General features: G+C 41.0%; 1 non-coding gene across 1 annotated transcript; it reads right to left on the reverse strand.

Annotated features, from left to right (window-relative positions):
• Window positions 1–430: 430 nt before the first annotated feature.
• trnak-uuu lies at window positions 431–503 on the reverse strand. Its single transcript has one exon. It is a non-coding gene; the product is annotated as a tRNA-Lys (tRNA).
• Between the last annotated feature and the right edge of the window lie 19,344 nt (window positions 504–19,847).

Consider the following 19,847-nt stretch of genomic DNA (forward strand, 5'->3'; position numbering starts at 1 on the left):
TTAGCTAATGACTGTTATCCTCATGGATTCATTATCATTTATTATTTCCTACATTTCTGATCTTTCAGTTTTCACACAGCATATTATCGGCAGTTTGTGCAAATAATAGTTAGCTTTTCTCTGAGATAGCTCAACATTGAATCACCAAGTCTCAACATTTAGCTGCTTAACATCTAAAGGCCCTGACACACCAAACTGACACCAAAGAACACGTCCCGACAGACCCGATTGTTGTGTCGCCTCACGTCTCCTGCGTCGCACTGGAACACAATGGAAAGACTAAGTAAGGACCTTTAAATACCTGTGCCAGTGACTTGGATGTATCTAGATAGTCTGGTAGGAAACAGATTAGCACAAATGCAACAAGCTGACTTTGCATGGCAGTCAAGTGTTAGCTTTAGAGAGGACTTGAGTCACACAATAGATTTACCGCCTGAACAGGGACTTGAACCCTGGACCCTCAGATTAAAAGTCTGATGCTCTACCGACTGAGCTATCCAGGCTCTGCAAGTGTCTGTAGTAGTGAATCAATCAATACCCACATTTGCATTAAGTATCAGAAAAGCAAGACAGCTTTCAATGAGATCAGCAATGTGGCAACCAGAGAGATTTGTGGTTAAGTGTAAATGATGAGGCACTTATAAATGGGGTCTTAAGGCCTTGACACACCAAACTGACACCAAAGAACACGTCCCGACGGACCCGAATGTTGTGTCGCCTCACGTCTCTGCGTCTTGGCCAAAAAGTCGCACTGGAACACACCGCAAAGACTTCAGCCGACGGCCAAGTAGCACGTACGCACTGCGCATGCGTGAGTGGCAATAACTCTCCTTACCAGCAGGCGGCGGTAGTGTGTATTCTTAATTCAAAAGAGGCAACCGGAAGACAGACTGCGTGATATATACAAACAACAAATAGCGTGCGTTCCATTTTCCCTCTCGTCCATCACAGACTGTTTCACATAACGACTTATAATCGAAAACATGTTTAGTGCGGTACTGGAAAATGAAAAATAATAGCCGTCTGTGTGTGCCTTCTTCACTTCCGTTTAGCTTCTCATGCACTGATTCGCTGAGCTGAACAGCCAATCAGAGTGATTTATTTTGCAGACAGCCTCGGAAGCACGGCCAAAAAGACACGAAGGTGCTGGACCCACCAATCTGAGTAGGGCGACAGGACGCTGATCGACGGCCAGACATCTATCGGTGTGTCCGGGCCTTAACCTGGGTTTTTTCACTGAACTGTGTCTCAGGGCTTCTTAACATTTAAAAACCTATTAATGTGTCATAGCCAGTTAACGGGAAGAAACTCAGCTAACTGACGATATGAACCATTTTTACCGAAACAAAACACAAGTCTCACAAGAAGCGTCTAAATGAGCCCTGAGCAAAAAAAGGCTAACACACTTAGCACAGAACTCTAGGTATAAATGCCCTTATTACATATCGGATCTGCACAAACAAGATATTGATTAGCAAACTGAGATTCCACAGATTATAGGGGTATAAGTATCATCACTGAGCGATCAGAACTCGCGACAGTGGAAGCAAACACAGACATCACAACACGTAGCTTCACGGAGGAAACACTGAGATATTCTTACCTTAGCTGTTGTTCTGATCAAAAGTTGTGTTCAGTGGCATTAAAATGATAAAAACGCTGCTGAAGGTTAATCCATAGGTTAATCCAATGTGTCTGTGTCACTTTGAAATGATCCATCGTCATATTTATGTCGAAAACTGAGTTTTCATATATAGCTATTATGAGAGCTACGAGAGTGTATGACAGCTTCCGGTTTTCGGCATTCTGGCTGCGCATCACTCTATTCAGCAATGGGTAATGTTTAGATGGATTTTAGGAACTTCCCCTCAATTCTATTGGCTCTAACGGTTAAAAAGAGGTGTCAATCAACAAAATCGACCGAAGGGGGCCAGAGATATGGAAAATTCACCCAAATGACCCCAGACGTGGGTTTTTCTTCTAAATCTCTCTAAAAAGGTCAAATGTCACTTGTTTTGCATCAATCTTGATACAGGGTACTTATCATATGTTATAGTTTGGATTCCTAAAGCTTTTAGTCTACCATCTCATCATTCAAGGCTGGTTTTCACTATAAGTAATGTTTTTTTTTGGACGGACACTATAATTTTACTATGTTCAATCTATATTTACTTTAAAATAAAAAAATTATATTTTGATTCTGACTTTTCTACATCCAACTCACAGGTGTATCATTGCTTTGAGAACAAATATTATTAATTTACCCCTTTTAGAAGTGAAGATAGTAATTTGTAATCTGGGAATGTCATTTTCGAGCCTGAGACGTGAAAAACAGGCTCAGGGCTTAACAGGTAAAAAGAAGCAAGAAAACAACAGACAGACCTTGCAAAGTTTCACAGTTTCAAACAAACTTTTGACTTCAAATCAAGTCCACTCAAAGATGATCTACCACACTTTGAGTCAGACAGACAGAAAGGTGTGTTACATTGTTCTTGTGTTTCTGTCTCTGCATTAATTGTTCAACCTTTGATCCTCTCCTCCAATCCACTGAGATATTGATAAGACTGCATGGGCCATTACTGCAGACTCTGACGTGTGTGTGTGTGTGTGTGTGTGTGTGTGTGTGTGTGTGTGTGTGTGTGTGTGTGTGTGTGTGTGTGTGTGTGTGTGTGTGTGTGTGTGTGTGAGACTCCCTCCTGCTGTGCTGGTCCTTTCCACCCTCTTCAGGTTCTGGCTTTAGTAGAAAAAAACGTTCATCTATTATTGAAAGACTGGAGCAAACTGCCTCATCAGGACACGCACACACACCCACACACACACACACACACACACACACACACACACACACACACACACACACACACACACACACACACACACACACACACACACACACAGGTTGTGGTTCAGACAGGTAGGTAGATGGCGGTGGCTCAGTGAAATATTTGGCAATATTTGTTTGATTGTGTTAGTTGTGATGGTGACAGTGTGTGTGCTTCAGGGCTGAATGTGTTCTCAGAGTAATGGTTTGTTTGTGTTGCTGCCGTTACCTTATTTCATCTTAAGGGTGTGGTAATTGTTCAGAATCAACCGAAAATATTTACTGCACCAGTGATGGAGATCCAGTTAAAGTACCCATACCTGTAACTTTAAAATACAGTACTACATGTAAAATAGCTGCATTCAAAATGTAAAACCTCACCTATAAATGATATATGCAAAACTGTAATATGAAAAGGGGACAAAGTTCTATGACAAATGCAGATTTGGTGGAATATAAGTATGAAGTTGCAGAATATGGAAATACTCAAGAAAAGTACAAGTACCTCTAAGTACACGACTATTGGTGAACATGTTTTGGTTTCTCACGACTTGAGTGGAAATCTGTTCTCGATACATTTCATAGTGGTGCTAGTTTTAGGAATATAGCAGAGTAAAGTTGTGTGTGTGTGTGTGTGTGTGTGTGTGTGTGTGTGTGTGTGTGTGTGTGTGTGTGTGTGTGTGTGTGTGTGTGTAGGTGTGTGTGTGTGTGTGTGTGTGTGTGTGTGTGTGTGTGTGTGTGTGTGTGTGTGTGTGTGTGTGTGTGTGTGTGTGTGTGTAAATATTACCAATATATTTTGAAGCTTAATTTATTTATTCATCTGACTGGTAAAACGCTTAGAATACTGACTTTATCTCCCTCATTCTGACTTTTTTTTTAACCTCCAGGTAAAATGTGTGTGTGTGGGTTCATTTCAAATGTCTTTTGCATAGTCAGAGTCTACTGATTGGCGCTAGGTTTTGACAAGTATGCGTTGGTTCACACACGGACACCTAGTTTTATGAACACACACACAAACACACACACACACTTCCCGGGTAAAGTGTGTGGGACTTGGGTGATTCAGCAGACACTGTTTTGTTTTTCAGGGAGTGTCTGTGAACCTGGACTAAACCGCCCTCCCTCACTGAAATGCACGCATGCACGTACACACACACACACACACCCTGTTACCTGCGTAGACCTGCAGCAGACAGATGATACTTAGCGTGAGGATATAAAATACTTACTGCATTTTTTGGGCTGGTTTGAGATTACATTAAAACCACAAGACTGATTATCTGGGATGAATTGGTTATTTCTTTCAATGGTGAAAATATTTTTGAATTGGTGATGTTGTCAGATTTCAATACATTTTTAAAAAATGGATAATTTGCGTGTAATTTGTGTGCCACAACAAGTCTGTCATTGTGTCAGAATATCTCCTCTGCTCTATCTCCATCCATCTGTCTGCTGTCATTTTCCTCTCCGCCATATGTTGTTCATTATGTTGTTAGTGTGTGTGTGGTCACTGAACCCACAACTCTCTCCACCACTAATGACCACACACACACACACACACACACACACACACACACACACACACACACACACACACACACACCACACACACACACACACACACACACACACACACACACACACACACACACACACACACACACACACACACACACACACACACACACACACACACACAGACCAAAGCTTTGTGTTAGAGTTGTATGTTAAGACAGGAAGTCAGAGTTTCAGATCCTTCTAAAACAAAAGTCCCTACAGTATAGAATTTTGAGTAAAATGGAGAAACCCAGAATCAAAATAAAATCAAGTTGTCATATCTCCAGGAAGAAATCAATGAGTGAGAATACAATACGACATGATAGGACATGATATAATGCCACAAGACACGATACGATACAACTGGAGATGATACGACACGATAGGACATGAAACGATATAAGATGCGATACCATTCGATAAGACATGATACGATAGGAGACAACACGATATAACACGATACAATAAGATATAATACTCTACGATACGAACAATACTCTACAATAAGATATGGTACATGATAAATGATACAACACGGTAGTACATGATGTCATACGATAAGACAAGACATAATACGATAATAAGACATGATAAGATATGATAAGATATGATACTCTATGAACGAACAATACTTTACGATGTGATAAGATATAATTTGTTGTCCTGTAAAGAACTTGTGAGTAAATGTGGCTAATACATATATGTTACATTACATTTGAGTGCTGAGACAACACATCCTCACTCCCAGGTCGTCCTATGTTGACGTTATGTCAAGTCCCTTGTGTCGGCTTTTTCCAACGCAAGGGGGGGGGCGGCCCTTAGCGTACATTTTGTCCATAGGCTTCTATAGATCCCTAAACGTACAGTATGTTGTAGACGACTTGAGATTGCGAGCGAATGCTACCCGCAGATCCATTCTCACAGCGTTTATCAACCTTTTTCTTACTCAATATCAAGCCACACTTATTGTTTTTACTTCTTTATTTTAATTGAATAATGTAGGACTTTTGTTGTCGTCAGTTATGGGGAGAGTAGGGGCTCAGAATACTGAAATCTGTATTGTTTCATCGTTTTTTCCTTCTAATTTTGTATTATTTTCTAAACCACACACTGTTATTTACTCAACAATAACACATAATTATCCTTGTGTTTATTTATTTGTTTGATTAATAAACACAAGTTGGAGTCCGTCAGGACCGAGGGTCGGAGCAGCTCAAAGTAGCCTAGTTGCTTTAGAGAATGTTACACCCGGATGTAAGTATTCTCTCTGCTTCGCTTGACAAACCCCGTGTTAGTCCTCAAGCTCTGTGATTGGATGTTTGAGTGTGTTGCCAGGCAACGCAATAATTTACAAACTCTTCAACTACAACCCTAATTATATTTAAAAACATTTTAGAAGGCCTCACAAAATACTTTACTGTAAATTAAAATGTAAATGTGAAGAGATGTGTGGAATGTGGTGATTGACATTATTCACCCACGGATCTATGGGTTGGGGTATTGTTCCGCACGGACATTTTAGTTAACCGGACTTCCTGTTGATGTGAAATACGAAAACATTTTTTAAAAATAAAATAATACTTTATTCCGAGTTTGCTTGCTTTTCTCTTAGGAGGTCATCACATAACGGCATTGTAATACACGGTTCGGCTGCATTAAATATTACATATTTGCCGTAGTTCTCTATTTATAGAGCCCTGATGAGAAGACTTCTAGACAAACAGGAAGAACTGCCGCCGAAACTGAATATGTGACGTGGATCATAAATATATCAGTAATTAAACAAAATCTTCAATTTGTCTTCACAATATAAGTCTCCTTGTAGTATCAATACTAATTCGGCTGACTTTTATATTTGATCCAATCTGTATATTGGTATATTTACACCATAACGGTGCACAGCTGATAGAAAGGGACACCTGGTGGTTAAAGCAGGTTATTATTATTAGATATTAATAGGAGACACAGACAGACAAACTAATAAGGCTTTATTTAAACATTAAAGAATACTTTAGGTTAAGGTCTTATTTTGAATAAGAAAAAAGCTTTGGGGGTATAAATATTAAGTCTGACAAAGTACTAATATATTGCTTTCCTGCAATGTTAACTACTGTATGTTTAAGCACTTATTTTAACTGATATTATACGTATTATACTCTTATAAGATGTATGTAGATAGTATAACAAATGTGCAGAATATGACAGTTTAATGGTGGAGGTATACACACATATTGATAGATGTCTTGTAATGCTCTGTTGAGGAACCTGTGACCCAAGTTGTTCATCTCCGACCTTGTCAGGTATTGAACATTCAATAAATAAAGAACACAGAATTATTAAATAAAACACAGAATTTGTGTGATTATACTAAATGATTTACAAATAAACACCACTGCATATTTACAACTGTTACACATGCTGAAGTAACGCAAATGTTTCCAACTTGGGATCAATAAAGTATATCTTATCTTAAGATGATCGATGGCTACTGCCATATTTGCAAAATGTGCCTCTGAACCTTGACAAGTGCATGTTTCAGGCTTATCAATTAGCCTAAGGCACACCTGTGCAATAATCATGCTGTCTAATCAGCATCTTGATATGCCACACCTGTGAGGTGGGATGGATTATCTCGGCAAAGGAGAAGTGCTCACTATCACAGATTTTTTCAGATTTGTGAACAATATTTGAGAGAAATGGTTATTTTGTGTATATAGAAAATGTTTTAGATATTTGAGTTCATCTCATGAAAAATGGGAGCAAAAACAAAAGTGTTGCATTTATATTTTTGTTCAGTGTATATTAATGCTGCCCATTATGGGCTCAAGCAATTTTCACCCATTTATTAATTATATGTTTTAAATGTGAGTGTTTCCTATCCCCTAAACCTCCAGGGATGTACACAGTTTAATACTGGCAACTTCTTATTATGGGAAATACGAAAACGTCTTTTAAAACTACAACTCCCAGTAGAGACGTGCCATAGATACAGAACATGTTGCGAAACACAATAGCCAGCATGTGTAGTTCTGGGGACGGGGTGGGGGAGAGGGGGACGGGGTGGACCCGTTCAAATCCAGTTTTGGACAGTCTGCCGTGGTTCCATCCCATTTCAAGTGCTGTTCGACGCTCGGCGTAACCCTCGGCGCACACTCAAACATCCAATCACAGAGCTTGAGGACTATCACGGGGTTTGTCAAGCGAAGCGGAGAGAATACTTACTTCCGGGTGTAATATTCTCTAAAGCAAATGAGCTGCTCCGACCCTCGGTCCTGACGGACTCCAACTTGTGTTTATTAATCAAACAAATAAATAAACACAAGGATAATTATGTGTTATTGTTGAGTAAATAACAGTGTGTGGTTTAGAAAATAATACAAAATTAGAAGGAAAAAAACGATTGATGAAACAATACAGATTTCAGTATTTCTGAGACCCTACTCTCCCCATAACTGACGGCAACAAAAGTCCTACATTATTTAATTAAAATCAAGAAGTAAAAACAATAAGTTTGGCTTGATATTGAGTAAGAAAAAGGTTGATAAACGCTGTGAGAATGGATCTGCGGGTAGCATTCGCTCGCGATCTCAAGTCGTCTACAACATACGTTTAGGGAGCTATAGAAGCCTATGGACATCCCGGAAAGTTGAAAATGTACGCTAAGGGCACCCCCCCCTCTTGCGTTGGAAAAAGCCGACACAGGGGACTTGACATAACGTCAACATAGGCCAACCTGGGAGTGAGGATGTGTTGGTTGAGAAGCTTAATGAACATGACCAGGAATGAGTGTTTGTAGCGGTCCGGCCAATTCGGAGAAGTTCTAGGAAAGGAAAGTCTACCCTATATTGGTTTTATGGACACTTACTATGGCCTTTTATTTAATCGTGTCTATTGAAGGTGTTTCCAAAGTGGATTATTTGTTCTGACGTTGAGTTTCTACAGCGTTTTCGCTCTACTTTGACCTGTTGAATTAGTGTTGATTCCTGCACAGACTTTATGTCCTCTACGGCTGCTTTAAAACCTGTTAAAAGTGAGATGTTTTTCTGCTAAAAACGGCAGTGAAACTTCTTCTGAGGTCAGCTCAGGGAACATGTTAAAGACTGCGCTGCTGAAGGAGAGACGGAAAGTGTGAAAGAGTCCGAGGAAGGCATGTTATTCCTTCATGTGTGTCTAAACCGATCCATTAGCGCCAGTCTAATGTTCATACTGAGTCACACAGTTTGCCAAAGCCTCATTACACACACACATACACACACACACACACGCGCGCACACTCCCTCACACTCATTGATCCTCTGATAAAAAGGTCAGATATTGAGATATTGGACAGTTTGATGGAGCCTCATTACACCCAGACTCAACTGCTGAAGGAGGGTCACACACACACACACACACACACACACACACACACACACACACACACACACACACACCACACACACACACACACACACACACACACACACACACACACACACACACACACACACACACACCACACCAAACCCACACACTTACTTCATCCTCCAGATGTCCACTTTATTTCCTCCGAGTGTGATGGCGAGCTCTACCGCTTCTTGTTTAAACCTCCTGTTTAAGAGTCAGAAGGTCTCCGAGTGTTTTGTGTAAAGAGTTGAAGAACCAGGTCCTCTCTAATGAGGTCTCTTCAGCTGTAGGTCAGTGTGGGATACATTCAGACGCAGGATTATATCTGATAAATGACTCATACTTTTAGAAACTTACTTTACTTTCTTTACATACACACGAGTTATTCTTCTCTCTGGACTTTATCACTCAGAAATGTTACTTTATTTTACTTAGAGTGTGTATTACCATGCACAGGCTGGGAGATATAGCTGAAAAATATGTTGCAATAATATGTTTAATTTCAGTCAAGAGTGAGAAAAAGCAGATCTCAGTTATGCTAAATCAGCGCATTATATTAACATGTTTACCACCAAATTGTATTTAAAGAGGACATATAATGTGAATTGTAAGGTTCAAATGTGTGTCTCTACTGTGACATGTCTCCATGCTTTAATGTTCAAAAGCTCTTTATTTTTCTCATACTGCCTGTACTGCAGCACCTCTTTTCACCCTCTGTCTGAAACCAGAGTCCAGTCTGCTCTGATTGTTTCGCTGGTCGGCTCTGTTGTGATTGGTCAACCGCTCATAGATGTCCCACCCCTTAACCTATCACGTACAATGTGTTGGAGAGCTAGCCAATAGAAGCGCTAGTCTTACATAGTGATGTCACTAGTGTGTGGGAGGGAAACTCCTTCTGGAGGGAACACAGGAATTTGAGCCTTTGCAGACCATTTACATGCACAGAAACAAATGTATTACACTACAGGAAAGGGAAAACCCCAAAAAGCATAATAGGGCCTCTTCAAGTGAAACCTTTGAGTATTTATTCGTAAACAGGGCAAGAATATTGTAAATGCACTGTCAGTTCTATCAACTTTTCTTTCTGTATTCAACTTTTTGACGATATTTTTTCATCTTTGAAACCCTTTGAAACTTTCCTAACCTGCTGTTAGGAAAGTGACAGAGTCTTTATTGGGTCACATTTCCTACATGTTGATACATGTTGAACACCTCAATCATCGGATGTTTGTTTAAAATGGCCTTCAGTCTCTTATTCCTCTCTGGTCGGGGTCAATGGGGTCGCCCTGTTGTTTAGGAACATTGCAGCAGCGTCTCTGACAGATGGATAATCCTTAATCCTGAATGTATTGGACTGCTGTGTAAAATCCTCCCAGCGCAGGAACAGGTCGTGTTTCCGGGGTCAGGAGTCAACGGACTGCATGTTCGTTTATACAACAACCACACAAAGACATCAACAACACTTCAAACTGACAGGTGGTGTTATCACTTCAGCCCCCATCCACATAATCACACACCCACATCACACTCATCCCTCCGTCACCTCCTCCTCTGTGCAGCTCTCTTTCATAACGGAGCTGTTAAAAGGACATTTGATTGAATTCACAGGCTTTTAATCTCATGATTCGTCTGCATTTTGTGGAACAAACATCTCTTCTCGTCCGAATGTTAAGTTGTTGAGATCATTTCTATATACTGACCAATACATCAGATATATAACATGACGACATTGGCTTATCACAGATGTAGCGCTGGACAAACAATCGCAGTTTGTGTTTTTTTTTATATGTCGATCTTAAGGTCCAACTGTTTGGTTTGTTGAGGCTCAAAGAGTTGAGTTGGGAGTCCGATAATCTGAAGATGAACTCTGAACCCCAAATCTCCTCCCAAGGCCAGAGCAATCAGTGTGTGAGTGTTTGTGAATTAGCATTCAATTAGATGATTAGCAGTTTGGCACCTTGTATGCCTGCCCTGCATTATGAATGTATGGGAATCAAATCAAATCAAGTTTTATTTATTATAGCACATTTTGAAAACGATTTTTGGTCAAGTGCTGCACATACAGTAAAATACTTTGCAATAAGGACACATTTACAACAAATACAACAGCATAGTTTGTGCAGAATATCAGTATGAGAAAACAACACCCTCTGTCCTTAGACCCTCACATCGTACAAGGAAACACTTCCAGAGAAAACCCACAGTTTAAAGGGAAAAATGGGAGAAACCTCAGGGAGAGCAACAGAGGAGGGATCCCTCTCCCAGGACGGACAGACAGTGTGTAAATCGAAGAGATAATACATTTTACAGCGTAGGTAGACCAAATGTTTGGAAATGCATGTGTCTGTAATAAGAAGATGAATCCACGAGGATGTCAACAGTCCTGTGGGAGGCATCAGGGAAGTAGTATGATGAGAGTCAGGCAGGACCGCAGAGACAGGTTCAGCCACGACTTGAAGTCCAGGACTCAGGATAGAGGATCCAGAACACATGACCGCAGCAACAGGATCAGCCTCGACTCAGGATCCCGGCGTAGATATAGACACAAAAACATTTTTTTTGGGGGAGGCTGGGTTAATCGGAACATGAGAGTACACAGGTACAGACCAAACCAGCAACAATAATAATATAATATCATATAATAATAATAATAATAATAATAATCGTCAACGGTCTTATTTCCTGCTTTTGGTGTATTTTGTGGCCGAAGTACAGCGCCACTTATGCACTACAGCGACTCCAACAGGTCGAGCGGTCTCGTGTGGACGGACACGTTTCTTGAGTCGATTCCGTGTGGACGGAATACTTTTTTGATATCGAATTCGGTTCATTTTCGTCTCCGTGTGGACGGGGCCTAAGTTGGAAGTCGGAAAGTGCTATAAAGATGCAATGTGTCACTTTTCCATTAACCAGATTGTGCCTCAGTACATTTTTCACAGAACATTCTGCTAAATTAGAGGATTGGTATACAAAGAAGACCCACATCTTTATTACATGTTTTACTTGGAAATAGTTCTGGGAATATGTATTTGTAAACCATGGGAATAACAGAAATGCAAGAGAATGATTTGTGTACTCTGACCCTCTATCCATCTTAACCATCTACATTGACCACAAAAGCTGCAGTCATAGTTGCAACCACTAACCAATCAGAGAGATATTCGATTTTGTATGTGGTCATTTCAGTAAGTCCGGCTTACAATAATTTATACCAGCTTCAACTTCCCAATCACAATGTCAATATAAGTCGTCCTGTCGTTATTGGTGCAGTTAGGTATTAGGTAGGCCCACTGGTTATTTAAATATCTTAACTTCACTCCTGTAAAAGGCAGTGGTGTGTAACAAAGTTGTGATTGGCCCCGGTTGCAAATATTGTTTTGCCCCCCCCCCCCCCCCATCGGCCTGCACCGGCTGCACCGTCGATAGTTACGCCATTGGTAAAAGGCACAATTACTGATTTTGTCACAGAAATGTGTCTGAGAAAGGAAAATCATAGCAGAAACCAGCACCCTGAGCAAATATTCAAGAAAGAACATCCTCCTTTTCCAACAACTTCTTCTTTACCTAACGAAAAATGTTTATAATTTCATGGAAAGATGTGAAGGAGAAGTCATAAGGACTTGCCCTCAGTGCCAACAGGATCCAACTGCCACAAGGAATTGTGGGACATTATCTCCTTTTATTTAATAAAAAGATGGCCTAGTGTCCATTCAATGTTATTTGACAAATTGACATATAAGAATCTTCCTAAACCAAAAAGACTTTCCTCTTAATCTTCAATTCTCTCATTTAGGACAGCGACTGAAAGAATATTGCTTTTATTTTACTTTTGAATGGTCATTACATTTTTTGTTTTTTCTTTGTAAGAAGGAGCAGGTCGAATAAGATTTTCTTCTCCCTGCTCCTTTCCACCATGCGCTATAATTTAAAAAAACTAGTATAAGTTTACATGTTTTGTTTTAAAATAACTGCCATGTGTGGAATAAGCAAATACATACATAAAATGAAGTGAAATGGCCTCAGAGTTGGAGATGTTGAAGACTATCTGATAAAGATTATATGCGAAACCTACCCACCTGTGAGGACTGAGCACGACTTTCAGTGTGAAATACCTTCAGAAGTTGTGTGTTGAACTGCTGGCAGAAGCCTCAGTGAAAGTTTTGTTCGGTTGTTACCAAGGTCAGATGTAAATCTCCATTTGGACAGTTTAACATCATTTTGTCGCCCGGTGAAGGGCAGCAGGTGGTCATAAAGATGCCCTGTTGTTGAAGCATCTCTCACACAGATAATTAGACACACGCTCAGTTCCCCGGCAGATGGGCCGACAGACGGGCGGAGACTGATCCACAGTACCTGCCGTTTACAGGAAGTAAAATATAGATGCATTCAGAGCGCTCCAGATGTGTTATGTGTGCGCTTCCAGGTAACAGCGTGAACTGGGATTAAAATCAATCAGATTATGTCTGGAACATCAGATGCACTTTATGACGAAAACCAGGAACAGATGCAGCGTAATCCACTCTAAATACAACAGGACACGATGACCGGAGTGTGTGTGTGTGTGTGTGTGTTTGTGTGTGTGTGAGTGTTTGTGTGTGTGTGTGTGTGTGTGTGTGTGTGTGTGTGTTATGTGTGTGTGTAGAGAGACAGAGGCTGTGTCTGGTTTCTGTCATCAGAGAGCTTTTTTCTCTTCGCTAGCAACAAAAGAGGGGAAGAGGATGAGGACGATGTTGTGAAGGATTCGATTGTGGTATGAGAGGAAGAACAGAGAAGACAGTCTGTTCTCTTTCACAGTGAAAAAAAAAGACACTTGAAATGACTAATCTGATGTTTTTTGAACCATTGTAATTTTCACGTGAAGGCTGTGCTTTGGATGTGTGTGTATGTGATGAAGGCAAGTATTGCAAAAATATTTGAAGAGTCCCTTTGGATGTCAAGTCTTAGACACTGAAACCGTCAAGAAAGTAGCAACTAACACTTTCATGTCCACTTGTGAGCTTGATGCTTCTAGATAGACTTGCTAATGATCAGTTTGAATAAAGGGGCCTCTGTTCTGGGTTTTTCCTTTCCTGTAGTTATAAAGGTTTTTGTGAATGTCAATGGTCTGCAAAGACTAAAATCCCTTAGTTCCCTCCAGAGGAAGTTTCTCTCTCACAAACACCCCCCACCCCCCTGCCTGAAACGCCTCCATTGGACTCCTTTGTTTACTTCCGGTTCATAGTGACATCACTATACAACAAATGCGCTTCTGTTGGCTAGCACTACAAGGTGAGGGGCAGGACATGAACAATGACAACAGAGCTGGCCAGCTAACCAATCAGAGCAGACTGGGCTCTGGTTTCAGACAGAGGGTGAAAAGAGGTGCTGCAGCACAGACAGTATGAGAAAAATAAAGAGCTTTTTGAACATTAAAGCATGGAGACATGTCCCAGTAGAGACACTACATACTGATATACACCTGAACATCAGCAGGAGAGGACTCTTTAAAGTAGAGACACTACATACTGATATACACCTGAACATCAGCAGGAGAGGACTCTTTAAAGTAGAGACACTACATACTGATATATATCTGAACATCAGCAGGAGAGGACTCTTTAAAGTAGAGACACTACATACTGATATATATCTGAACATCAGCAGGAGAGGACTCTTTAAAGTAGAGACACTACATACTGATATACACCTGAACATCAGCAGGAGAGGACTCTTTAAAGTAGAGACACTACATACTGATATACACCTGAACATCAGCAGGAGAGGACTCTTTTAAAGTAGAGACACTACATACTGATATACAACCTGAACCTCAGCAGGAGAGGACTCTTTAAAGTAGAGACACGACACACTGATATACACCTGAACATCAGCAGGAGAGGACCTCTTAAGTAGATACACTAAATACTGATATACACCTGAACATCAGCAGGAGAGTACTCTTTTAAAGTAGAGACACTACATACTGATATACACCTGACCATCAGCAGGAGAGGACTCTTTAAAGTAGAGACCCTACATACTGATATACACCTGAACATCAGCAGGAGAGGACTCTTTAAAGTAGAGACACTAAATACTGATATACACCTGAACCTCCAGCAGGAGAGGAACTCTTGTTAAGTAGAAAACACTACATGCTGATATACACGACATCAGCAGGAGAGGACTCTTTAAAGTAGAGACACTACATACTGATATACACCTGAACATCAGGCAGGAGAGGACTCTTTAAAGTAGAGATACTACATACTGATATAAACCTGAACATCAGCAGGAGAGGACTCTTTAAAGTAGAGATACTACATACTGATATACACCTGAACATCAGCAGGAGAGGACTCTTAAAGTAGAGATACTACATATGATATACACCCTGAACATCAGCAGAGAGGACCTCTTTAAAGTAGAGATACTACATTACTGATATACACTTGAACATCAGCAGGAGAGGACTCTTTAAAGTAGAGATACTACAGACTGATATCACCCTGAACATCAGCAGGAGAGGACTCTTTAAAGTAGAGACACTACATGCTGATATTACACCTGAACATCAGCAGGAGAGGACTCTTTAAAGTAGAGACACTACATACTGATATACACCTGAACATCAGCAGGAGAGGACTCTTTAAAGTAGAGACACTACATACTGATATACACCTGAACATCAGCAGGAGAGGACTCTTTAAAAGTAGAGACATTAACATATGATATACACCTGAACATCAGCAGGAGAGGACTCTTTAAATTAGAGACACTACATACTGATATACACCTGACCATCAGCAGGAGAGGACTCTTTTAAAGTAGAGGACATTACATACTGATATACACCTGAACATCAGCAGGAGGAGGACTCTTTAAAGTAGAGACACTACATACTGATATACATCTGAAACATCAGCAGGAGAGGACTCTTTAAAGTAGAGACACTACATACTGATATACAACCTGAACATCAGCAGGAGAGGACTCTTTAAAGTAGAGCACTACATACTGATATACACCTGAACATCAGCAGGAGAGGACTCTTTAAAGTAGAGACACTACATACTGATATACACCTGAACATCAGCAGGAGAGGACTCTTTAAAGTAGAGACACTACATACTGATATACATCTGAACATCAGCAGGAGAGGACTCTTTAAAGTAGAGACACTACATACTGATATGAGCCTGAAAATAATGATTAAAAGGGTTCATGGAGCACATTATCACTACACTGATTGTAGCATTTGCCAAGAAAATAAATGAATTCTATTTCATCTAAAAATGTTGTTTGATGTTTCTGTTCCCTGAAAAGTCAGAGTCAAAAGTCAGTAGGAACTCCTCCAGCGGCTGTTGAGATTATTTACTTCTGATCCGCAGACAGACATTAGTCTCTGCTGTGGGTGACGAATAACAGGACAGAGGAAGTGAAGACGAGGCACTGAAGAGTTGTATTGTCTGTCCTGCGGTCTGTAATCAGACTGGAATCTATTTAATGGGAGAAGAACACTGTACTACTGTCTGCAATGTGTGTGCGTGTGTGTGCGTGTGTGTGTGTGTGTGTGTGTGTGTGTGTGCGCGTGCGTGCGTGTGTGTGTGTGTGTGAATAGACATTAACTGTAATAAAAGGCACATGACTGACATAAAATGATAAATTCCAGAGCGCAGGGAAAACAGCGGGAGTTATAAAGAGAGAGACTGTAAAGATGGTGGATAAAGGAGGAAGAGGATACAGTTAATATAGATGGAGGAAGTAGAGAGTGAGAAACAGGGAGCTGGAGGTGACGGAGGACAGGGGTGACCTCTGAGTATTGATCAGTCTCAGTCATCAATAACCTGATAGAGATCTGATAGGAGGCTGTCTGAACACATACACACACCACACACACACCGCACACACACACACACACACACACACACACACACACACACACACACACCAACACACCACACACACACACACAGCAGCATTGACTCATTATGCCTCCTTCAGATTAAACGGGACATGAAGTCTTCATTCAGTCTTTCTGTTTTTTTGCACTTTATCCCTCTTATTTCACAGCTACATACTGAATAAACCAATTACTTGACTCACAATCTTGATTTTTTTAGTATTGCTTTCACTAAGAAAAAATAGTCCATTGTTCTTCATAACAATGGCTGGAACTGCTGACAGCAAAGTAATTTAAAATGACAGAGCAGTGATCGAGGTGTTCCTGTCTGTCTTCTTCTGCTGTTCCCGTTGTCACTACCCGATCTGCAGCCCTGCCCTATCTGCAGTGTGCATGTGCGAGATGGGCCGCCATATTGGACAACTCCATACGGCAACTCTAATAGGACATTTGACGTCTAGATTTGCATCGAGTCATAAACGTCTCAAATATCTATATAAAGATATGTTGTTATTTTATTTTATTGCAATAAAATGAAGGACATTCACAGTTAATGTAATTAGATATAAATGATGAATGTCATACATATAGAATACATTCACAGTCAATATTTATTCAGTATGTATGATAGCTGTCTAACAGAAGTTAAATCAATTTCTCACTTATTCTGACAATGTACTTAACCCAATAAAATGACCCAATAAAAAGAGTTGTTCAATAATAGATAAGTCACGTTGTAATAACAATAACTCATCAATATCAGATTAATATTGTCGGGTTTTTTGAGTGTTCTTTTTCTGCTTTGCCAAACACCACTGTGTCAAGTGTCCTATTAGAGTTGCCGTATGTAGTTGTCAAATATGGCGGACCATCTCACACATGCGCACTGCAGATAGGGCAGGGCGGCAGTTCGGGTAGTGACAGTGACACCCGTTAGTGTTTACTTCCTGTCTGTCTTCTTCTGCTGTTCCTGTTAGTGTTTACTTCCTGTCTGTCTTCTTCTGCTGTTGCCTTTAGTGTTTACTTCCTGTGTGTTCCTCAATGTCGAGTATGCTTGCTTGGTAGCACATATCTTGCTTCAGAAGCGAGGCAAGAATACTTCCTAGCCTTGGAAAATCGAAGAGTGGAACAGGCGAGCAAATGTGCAGGTGTGTGTCATATGAGAGGCCCCGCCTTACAGTTTCCGCCACAGATTTTGGGAGATTGGTCCGTGTGCAAAGCATTGTGGGGATTTTAAGACCGCGGAGTTTACACATGTGCAGCCTCGAAATTTCTCGCTACGAAGTACGCCAGGCTCGGTAGAATTCCTAGTATGCTGGACATTGGAACAGTCCTTCGGCGGGACTCGATGACGTAGTATGCTTGAAATAGTGGCTCTGGAGCAGCTTTCCTCGACATTGAGAAACGGCCCCTGTCTGTCTTCTTCTGCTTATTTCTATGACATCTAGCCAAACGTACAACCATATACATGAATTTCACGCAAACTCAACTGAATCACAAGGTCGGTAAATCAACAGGTGTTTTCTATACTTGCGTGAACTAAGCCTTTAGAAAAAATGTTTTAGAAAAACTCTGTTGATTTGTGTAAATTAGCAAAAGTAAGAGCAGAGATGCATCTGCAATGAAGAGAGTGGTGATTAATGTCACTCTGCAGGGAACTATCAAATAAAAAAAAGTGTCAAAAAGGGAATAAAAAAGAAGCAACACACACACACACACACACACACACACACACACACACACACGCACACTGTTAACTGTCTAAACGTGTGACAAAGCCAAACCACAAATCTCCTCTCTTGAATTGACTTCAATGGTGTCAAACACACACACACACACACACACCACACACACACACACACACACACACACACACACACACACACACACACACACACACACACACACACACACACACACGGAGGGTTTTAGAGTTAACTCTAATAGTCAGCCTAAACCACAAATATATTCTTTAGCCTCTAATTATGTTTTGCCTGTCATGTTATTTCATATCAACATGACACTGTTCTATGTGTGTGTGTGTCACATGCTTATTCTGTGTGTGTGTGTGTGTGGGTGTAATTAGCAGCTGTGTGATTTGTAGCCTACAGTTCTCAGAAACATCTTCAGTGAGTGCTCTCCACTGAAGAGAGTGCTAACGAAGAGATAGACAGTGATGATTTATGTTTCCTGAAGGCAACACTTTGTACGTCAGCGACAGAGTTTCTCTCCCTGTGTCAATTAGTTTGAGATCTCAGGAAGGAACGGCACGCTCAAAGTTTTAGTCAAATGAATGCACAATATATTTTTTTGTCTATAGAAGGTCCGGTTGTGATAGACACGGTTCGCCACTGACGTATGGTAGTGCTCATCTTCTATCTGTGGAGATGATGCTACGATGTTTATATTCACAAAATACAAAATAAAGCGTAGTTATCAACCGTTTATTGGCTACTGGATTGCAGTGAATTCCTCTTCTCCTTGTACACAAACTCGCTCGGATCTGTCATTAGCCCGCATGGTTTTTCATACCACTGCTACGCTGACGACACCCAACTAATTCTGTCCTTTCCCCGCTCAGAGACCCAGGTCGTCGCACGCATCTCTGCTTGTCTAGCTGACATCTCTCAGTGGATGTCTGCTCGCCACCTCAAGCTCAACTTTGACAAGACTGAACTGCTTTTCCTTCCGTGAAAAGATTGTCCCACTCTTGACCTAACAATCAACATCGGCCACTCTGTTGTTTCCCCGACTCAGACTGCAAGGAATCTGGGTGTGACCCTAGATAACAAACTGTCCTTCACTGCAAACATCGCTGCTACAACCCGTTGCTGCAGATACACGCTTTACAACATCAGGAAGATACGTCCCCAGCTGACTCAGAAAGCGACTCAGGTTCTGGTCCAGGCTCTCGTCATCTCACGCCTAGACTACTGCAACTCCCTCCTGGCTGGTCTACCTGCATGTGCCATCCGACCTCTGCAGCTCATCCAGAATGCAGCGGCTCGTTTGGTCTTCAACCTTCCTAAATTCTCTCACACCACTCCGCTCCTCCGCTCCCTTCACTGGCTTCCGGTAACTGCTAGAATCCACTTCAAGACACTGGTACTTGCGTACCATGCTGCAAATGGATCTGGCCCTTCCTACATCCAGGACATGGTTAAACTGTACACCCCAGTGCGTGCACTCCGCTCTGCATCA

Source organism: Gymnodraco acuticeps, unplaced genomic scaffold (genome assembly GCF_902827175.1).
Source record: "Gymnodraco acuticeps unplaced genomic scaffold, fGymAcu1.1, whole genome shotgun sequence".
Lineage (NCBI taxonomy): Eukaryota > Metazoa > Chordata > Actinopteri > Perciformes > Bathydraconidae > Gymnodraco > Gymnodraco acuticeps.